The sequence below is a fragment of the Salmo salar genome, chromosome ssa14 (genome assembly GCF_905237065.1).
Source record: "Salmo salar chromosome ssa14, Ssal_v3.1, whole genome shotgun sequence".
NCBI lineage: Eukaryota > Metazoa > Chordata > Actinopteri > Salmoniformes > Salmonidae > Salmo > Salmo salar.
The window spans coordinates 96,561,433-96,571,281 of record NC_059455.1 but is presented as its reverse complement, the minus strand read 5'-3'; positions in this window follow the sequence as shown (position 1 = coordinate 96,571,281).

Below are 9,849 nucleotides of genomic sequence, written 5' to 3'. Positions count from 1 at the left end.
AACACAGCTCTACTGGACCTGGCCCATCACAACACAGCTCTACTGGACCAGGCCCATCACAACACAGCTCTACTAGACCCGTCCCATCACAACACAGCTCTACTAGACCAGGCCCATCACAACACAGCTCTACTGGACCTGGCCCATCACAACACAGCTCTACTAGACCCAGCCCATCACAACACAGCTCTACTAGACCTGGCCCATCACAACACAGCTCTACTGGACCTGGCCCATCACAACACAGCTCTACTAGACCTGGCCCATCACAACACAGCTCTACTGGACCAGGCCCATCACAACACAGCTCTACTAGACCTGGCCCATCACAACACAGCTCTACTGGACCAGGCCCATCACAACACAGCTCTACTAGACCTGGCCCATCACAACACAGCTCTACTGGACCTGGCCCATCACAACACAGCTCTACTAGACCCAGCCCATCACAACACAGCTCTACTGGACCAGGCCCATCACAACACAGCTCTACTAGACCTGGCCCATCACAACACAGCTCTACTGGACCAGGCCCATCACAACACAGCTCTACTAGACCTGGCCCATCACAACACAGCTCTACTGGACCAGGCCCATCACAACACAGCTCTACTAGACCAGGCCCACCATATATATATATATGTATGTGTGTGTATGTTTGTGCATGTATGTATGTATATTATTAATTTTTTTTTTTCAATGTACTTTACTCAAACCAGTGAATATCACTTATTATAAATGAGATCATTAACCATCAGCTCTTGGAATATCCAGGGCCTAAACTCTTCACATTTTGGTTATAAAACAACAAATCCAGAATGGATTAAAAACATCAAGGGACAGGACATCATAATCCTACTGGAAACATGGTGTCGTGGAGACATAGATACTCAGTGTCCCTCAGGCTATAGAGAAAGTTTACTACCATCAATCAAACATAAAGATGTTAAACGGGGCCGAGACTCAGGTGGAATCATCATTTGGCATAAGCAGGACTTAGGACTGAATGAAATGAAAAAAGGTACCAGTCACATTTGGCTAAAACTTAACAAAGGTACAATCTACTGTGACAATGATGTATACATATGTGCAGCTTATGCTCCTCCTTCAGATTCACCATATTATGATGATCAGTTTAAAATCTCCTTAAAGAAATCATTACATTTCAGGCAGAGGGTACAGTGATGATGGTAGTTGTAGTACTGATGTAATGGTGAAGATGACCGTTATTTAGTTATAAGTTAGTTATAGTTTCATTTTCCATATTTATTACATTACATTCTACTATTGACTGTTTCCATTTTACTGTTATTATTTTTGTATTTAATTTCATATTATTATTTACTGCCATTTTATATTATTATTTGTTATTGTTTAGAATTTTATTACAATGTATATTGTATACATTGTTGCTTTGGCAATATTGACACAATGTTTTTCATGCCAATAAAGCAGCATGAATTTTAATTTGAGAGAGAGATAGGGAGAGTGAATGAGAGAGAGAGAGAGAGAGAGAGAGAGAGAGATAGAGAGATAGATAGATAGATAGATAGAGAGATAGATAGAGAGATAGAGAGAGAGATAGATAGAGAGATAGAGAGATAGAGAGATAGATAGATAGATAGATAGATAGATAGATAGATAGATAGATAGATAGATAGATAGATAGATAGATAGATAGATAGATAGATAGATAGATAGAGAGAGAGGGGGGTTATAACACAGTACAAACATTCTTGAGCCTTTAAAAAAAATAGTAACATTTTTTTTCTCTGAATGTGTTTTTCTTGGTGTGACTGTTTTTCTTGGTGTGACTGTTTTTCTTGGTGTGACTGTTTTTCTTGGTGTGACTGTTTTTCTTGGTGTGACTGGTTTTCTTGGTGTGACTGTTTTTCTTGGTGTGACTGTTTTTCTTGGTGTGACTGTTTTTCTTGGTGTGACTGTTTTTCTTGGTGTGACTGTTTTTCTTGGTGTGACTGTTTTTCTTGGTGTGACTGGTTTTCTTGGTGTGACTGGTTTTCTTGGTGTGACTGTTTTTCTTGGTGTGACTGCTTTTCTTGGTGTGACTGGTTTTCTTGGTGTGACTGTTTTTCTTGGTGTGACTGTTTTTCTTGGTGTGACTGGTTTTCTTGGTGTGACTGTTTTTCTTGGTGTGACTGGTTTTCTTGGTGTGACTGGTTTTCTTGGTGTGACTGTTTTTCTTGGTGTGACTGTTTTTCTTGGTGTGACTGTTTTTCTTGGTGTGACTGTTTTTCTTGGTGTGACTGTTTTTCTTGGTGTGACTGTTTTTCTTGGTGTGACTGGTTTTCTTGGTGTGACTGGTTTTCTTGGTGTGACTGTGGGGCATCCTTTATGGCTTAATGGGGAGTGGAATCAGAATCAGGTTCTTTCTTTCTCTCTGTTCTCGGTGCTTGTTTAATCTTTAGAAGACAATTGGTTTAGCGTGGGAACGTTGGGGATTCTTAAGGGATAGGTTTTTCTGTTTTAGAGTTGTGTTCATTTCAACTCCTAGAAGAAAAAGAGAACCAGCTTTTGTGCCAAAACCTCATGAAGTAAAAAAAGAGAGAGAGAGAGAGAGAGAGAGAGAGAGAGAGAGAGAGAGAGAGAGAGAGAGAGAGAGAGAGAGAGAGAGAGAGAGAGAGAGAGAGAGAGAGAGAGAGGGAAGACGCAACACCACGACAAAGACAGGGACTGTCTACAACTAAATACATTCACAATGATGATCTCCAGAGAGAGAGACAGAGAGAGAGACAGAGAGAGAGAGACAGAGAGAGAGACAGAGAGAGAGATAGACAGGGCGGAGGGGAGACTTCAGGGAAGAGGAGAGGAGGGGATCAGTAAGTTAACTAATGTGGATGGGTCGGTGGGAGAACAGAGAGAGAGAGAGAGAGAGAGGACGGGAGGGAAAGAGAAGAGAAGAGAGAAGGGAAACATTCCCTCCTGTCCACATTAAAGACATAAAAACGAAAACAAACAGAAAAACATGTCTGACATGAAGACGATGGTTTCCGCGGCGACAGCACAATGGCTGCCTGTGGCTCTCGGGGGGCCTCGCTGGCACCAGTGAAAGTCACCGCAGCCACAGTGAGTGTGTGTCTGTCTGTGTGTGTGTGTGTGTGTGTGTGTGTGTGTGTGTGTGTGTGTGTGTGTGTGTGTGTGTGTGTCGTCAGAGACCTGGCGCTGTGGGAACAGCCATGAAAGTGACCCCACTGCACGGTCCTCTTTCTGCTTCCTCCTCTGCTTTTAGCCTCTCTGGTGATCTCTGTGGAGTCGGATGAGGGGTGTCCTCATAACCTCTCTCTCTCTCTCCGTCTCTCCCTCTTGTTTTCTCTCTCTCTCTCTCTCTCTCTCTCTCTCTCTCTCTCTCTCTCTCTCCCTCTCTCTCACCCTAGTAATTCACATTACATCACCTTCTTCCCTGCAGCTCCCAGGAACCACCTGTAATTCCTAGGAAAAGTGGATTATTCCAGGTTATTTGTAGAAAGGTCCAGTAGAAGACAGACAGGCCACGAGAGCTAATTGTCTCAGGCATTCCTTACATGTCTGAGGGAGAGATTCATCCCTCTGGAATACAAGGAGGCAGCTTTCACAGATCTGGTTCCCTACAGGGTTCTCTGGGTCCAATGCCAGTTCCCTGAAAAGTTCCCTGAAAGCCTGAAATCCCCATTGCCCAGAGACACTGATCTGAGGTCAGTTATGGATAAGTGGTTAAACTGATCCTAGATCTGTGTCTCTAGGCAAGGGGATTTCAGATCTCTCCTGGCATCCTCTCTCTTCTCTGTTCTTCTCAAAACACATTGGATGAGAAAGCTAGAGGTCCTGACAATACAGTCTGACAATACAGTCTCACAATACACAGTCTCACAATACAGTCTGAGAATACAGTCTGACAATACAGTCTGACAATACACAGTCTCACAATACAGTCTGAAAATACAGTCTCACAATACAGTCTGACAATACAGTCCCACAATACAGTCTCACAATACAGTCTGACAATACAGTCTCACAATACAGTCTGACAATACAGTCTGACAATACAGTCTCACAATACATAGTCTCACAATACAGTCTGAGAATACAGTCTGACAATACAGTCTGACAATACAGTCTGAAAATACATACTCACAATACAGTCTGACAATACAGTCCCACAATACAGTCTCACAATACAGTCTGACAATACAGTCTCACAATACAGTCTGACAATACAGTCTGACAATACAGTCTCACAATACAGTCTGACAATACAGTCTGACAATACAGTCTCACAATACAGTCTGACAATACAGTCTGACAATACAGTCTGACAATACAGTCTCACAATACAGTCTGACAATACAGTCTCACAATACAGTCTGAGAATACAGTCTGACAATACAGTCTGACAATACAGTCTCACAATACAGTCTGACAATACAATCTGACAATACAGTCTGACAATACAGTCTCACAATACAGTCTCACAATACAGGTTGACAATAGTCTGAGAATACAGTCTGAGAATACAGTCTGAGAATACAGTCTGAGAATACAGTCTGAGAATACAGTCTCACAATACAGTCTGACAATACAGTCTCACAATACAGTCTGACAATACACAGTCTCACAATACAGTCTGAAAATACAGTCTCACAATACAGTCTGACAATACAGTCCCACAATACAGTCTCACAATACAGTCTGACAATACAGTCTCACAATACAGTCTGACAATACAGTCTGACAATACAGTCTCACAATACAGTCTGACAATACAGTCTGACAATACAGTCTCACAATACAGTCTGACAATACAGTCTGACAATACAGTCTGACAATACAGTCTCACAATACAGTCTGACAATACAGTCTCACAATACAGTCTCACAATACAGTCTGACAATACAGTCTCACAATACAGTCTGACAATACAGTCTCACAATACAGTCTGACAATACACAGTCTGACAATACAGTCTCACAATACAGTCTCACAATACAGTCTGACAATATAGTCTCACAATACAGTCTCACAATATAGTCTCACAATACAGGTTGACAATAGTCTGACAATACAGTCTGACAATACAGTCTGAGAATACAGTCTCACAATACAGTCTGACAATACAGTCTGACAATACAGTCTGACAATACACAGTCTGACAATACAGTCTGACAATACAGTCTGACAATACAGTCTCACAATACAGTCTGAAAATACAGTCTGACAATACAGTCTCACAATACAGTCTGACAATACAGTCTCACAATACAGTCTGACAATACAGTCTGACAATACAGTCTGACAATACAGTCTCACAATACAGTCTCACAATACACTCTGACAATACAGTCTGACAATACCATCTCACAATACAGTCTGACAATACAGTCTGACAATACAGTCTCACAATACAGTCTGACAATACAGTCTCACAATACAGTCTGACAATACAGTCTGACAATACAGTCTCACAATACAGTCTGACAATACAGTCTGACAATACAGTCTCACAATACAGTCTGACAATACAGTCTCACAATACAGTCTGAGAATACAGTCTGACAATACAGTCTGACAATACACAGTCTCACAATACAGTCTGAGAATACAGTCTCACAATACAGTCTGACAATACAATCTGACAATACAGTCTGACAATACAGTCTGACAATACAGTCTGACAATACAGTCTCACAATACAGTCTGACAATACAGTCTCACAATACAGTCTGACAATACACAGTCTCACAATACAGTCGAAAAATACAGTCTCACAATACAGTCTGACAATACAGTCTCACAATACAGTCGGACAATACAGTCTCACAATACAGTCTGACAATACAGTCTGACAATACAGTCTCACAATACAGTCTAACAATACAGTCTGACAATACAGTCTCACAATACAGTCTGACAATACAGTCTCACAATACAGTCAAACAATACAGTCTGACAATACAGTCTCGCAATACAGTCTGACAATACAGTCTCACAATACAGTCTCACAATACAGTCTGACAATACAGTCTCACAATACAGTCTGACAATACAGTCTCACAATACAGTCTGACAATACACAGTCTGACAATACAGTCTCACAATACAGTCTCACAATACAGTCTCACAATACAGTCTCACAATATAGTCTCACAATACAGGTTGACAATAGTCTGACAATACAGTCTGAGAATACAGTCTCACAATACAGTCTGACAATACAGTCTGACAATACACAGTCTGACAATACAGTCTGACAATACAGTCTGACAATACAGTCTCACAATACAGTCTGACAATACAGTCTGACAATACAGTCTCACAATAAAGTCTGACAATACAGTCTGACAATACAGTCTGACAATACAGTCTGACAATACAGTCTCACAATACAGTCTGACAATACAGTCTGACAATACCATCTCACAATACAGTCTGACAATACAGTCTGACAATACAGTCTCACAATACAGTCTGACAATACAGTCTCACAATACAGTCTCACAATACAGTCTGACAATACAGTCTGACAATACAGTCTCACAATACAGTATGACAATACAGTCTCACAATACAGTCTCACAATACAGTCTGACAATACAGTCTGACAATACAGTCTCACAATACAGTCTGACAATACAGTCTCACAATACAGTCTCACAATACAGTCTGACAGTACACAGTCTGACCATACAGTCTCACAATACAGTCTCACAATACAGTCTGACAATACAGTCTGACAATACAGTCTGACAATACAGTCTGACAATACAGTCTCACAATACAGTCTGACAATACAGTCTGACAATACAGTCTGACAATACAGTCTCACAATACAGTCTGACAATACAGTCTCACAATACAGTCTCACAATACAGTCTGACAATACAGTCTCATACCAGGAAAACATTTGGACTTGATAATAATCCAACAAAAACAACTTTTGGGGTTTTCTTCTTCGTTCTTATTACTGCACTAGTCATCAACGATAATCACGAACGATACTGTTTCTGACATTTACTGTGTATATTGCAAGTCTGAACGCTTTGTGAGTGTGTCTGTGCATCTGCATGCTAGGGCGTATTTTGAGTGAGTATTAGCTTGTGTGTGTGTGTGTGTGTGTGTGTGTGTGTGTGTGTGTGTGTGTGTGTGTGTGTGTGTGTGTGCGTGTGTGTGTGTGTGCGCGTGTGGAAACAGACCCAGGGAGAGAGTGTGTGTATCATAAAAGTATGAGCTTGTTCACTTCAATAGAGGACACAGCCTTGTTGTGGTATGAGGAGGGGGAGGAGGGGAGAGGAGAAGGAGGAGGGGGAAGAGAAGGGGGAGGAGAAGGAGGAGGGGAGGAGAAGGAGGAGGGGGAGGAGGGGGAGGAGAAGGAGGAGGGGGAAGAGAAGGGGGAGGAGAAGGAGGAGGGGAGGAGAAGGAGGAGGGGGAGGAGGGGGGAGGAGAAGGAGGAGGAGGAGGAGGGGGGAGGAGAAGGAGGGGGGGAGAAGGAGGAGGGGAGGAGCGGGGAGGATGGGGGAGGAGGGGAGGAGGGGGGAGTGAAAGGACTGAACCAAGATCGACAGAAATCTCCCTGAATTCCCCAACATCCAGCACCAGCCAGCTCTATTTGCTCTCTGTCTCTCTCTCCTCTCCCTCCCTTTCTCGTTCTCTCTCTCCTCTCTCTCTCTCTCTCTCTCTCTCTCTCTCTCTCTCTCTCTCTCTCTCTCTCTCTCTCTGTCTCTCTCTGTCTCTCTCTCCCTCTCTCTCTCTCTCTCTCTCTTTGTCTCACTCTCTCTTTCTGTCTCTCTCGATTTATTCCCCTCCAAAAACTATTTAAAAAAATCTACTTGCATTATTTATTTATTTTTCTATCAATGCACGTATTATTTTCCATTTGACTGGAAAACTATAGGCTGAATATGTCCCAGATTTGTTCCTTAACATGTGACTTGACCTATGGAAAACTCTCGGCTGAGTTCTTCCCTTAGTTCATACCCCCAACCCTGTCAGAGGAAGAGAAAGAACGAATGATGAAGGAAGGGGGAATGATACAAGTTGAATCACAATAGACAACGAGATGATATGACAGAGATGACAACTAGATGATATGACAGAGAAGACAACTAGATGATATGACAGAGAAGAACAAGACAACTAGATGATATGACAGAGAAGACAACTAGATGATATGACAGAGAAGACAACTAGATGATATGACAGAGAAGAACAAGACAACTAGATGATATGACAGAGAAGACAACTAGATGATATGACAGAGAAGACAACTAGATGATATGACAGAGAAGACAACTAGATGATATGACAGAGAAGACAACTAGATGATATGACAGAGAAGACAACTAGATGATATGACAGAGAAGACAACTAGATGATATGACAGAGAAGACAACTAGATGATATGACAGAGAAGACAACTAGATGATATGACAGAGAAGACAACTAGATGATATGACAGAGAAGACAACTAGATGATATGACAGAGAAGAACAAGACAACTAGATGATATGACAGAGAAGACAACTAGATGATATGACAGAGAAGACAACTAGATGATATGACAGAGAAGACAACTAGATGATATGACAGAGAAGACAACTAGATGATATGACAGAGAAGAACAAGACAACTAGATGATATGACAGAGAAGACAACTAGATGATATGACAGAGAAGACAACTAGATGATGTGACAGAGAAGACAACTAGATGATCTGACAGAGAAGACAACTAGATGATATGACAGAGAAGACAACTAGATGATATGACAGAGAAGACAACTAGATGATCTGACAGAGAAGACAACTAGATGATATGACAGAGAAGCAACAGTGTGACAGAGAAGACAACTAGATGATATGACAGAGAAGACAACTAGATGATATGACAGAGAAGAACAAGACAACTAGATGATATGACAGAGAAGACAACTAGATGATGTGACAGAGAAGACAACTAGATGATATGACAGAGAAGAACAAGACAACTAGATGATATGACAGAGAAGACAACTAGATGATATGACAGAGACAAGACAACTAGATGATATGACAGAGAAGACAACTAGATGATATGACAGAGAAGACAACTAGATGATATGACAGAGAAGACAACTAGATGATATGACAGAGAAGACAACTAGATGATCTGACAGAGAAGACAACTAGATGATATGACAGAGAAGACAACTAGATGATATGACAGAGAAGACAACTAGATGATATGACAGAGAAGACAACTAGATGATGTGACAGAGAAGACAACTAGATGATATGACAGAGAAGACAACTAGATGATGTGACAGAGAAGACAACTAGATGATATGACAGAGAAGACAACTAGATGATATGACAGAGAAGACAACTAGATGATATGACAGAGAAGACAACTAGATGATATGACAGAGAAGACAACTAGATGATATGACAGAGAAGAACAAGACAACTAGATGATATGACAGAGAAGAACAAGACAACTAGATGATATGACAGAGAAGACAACTAGATGATATGACAGAGAAGAACAAGACAACTAGATGATATGACAGAGAAGAACAAGACAACTAGATGATATGACAGAGAAGACAACTAGATGATGTGACAGAGAAGACAACTAGATGATCTGACAGAGAAGACAACTAGATGATATGACAGAGAAGACAACTAGATGATATGACAGAGAAGACAACTAGATGATGTGACAGAGAAGACAACTAGATGATATGACAGAGAAGAACAAGACAACTAGATGATATGACAGAGAAGACAACTAGATGATATGACAGAGAAGAACAAGACAACTAGATGATATGACAGAGAAGACAAGACAACTAGATGATGTGACAGAGAAGACAACTAGATGA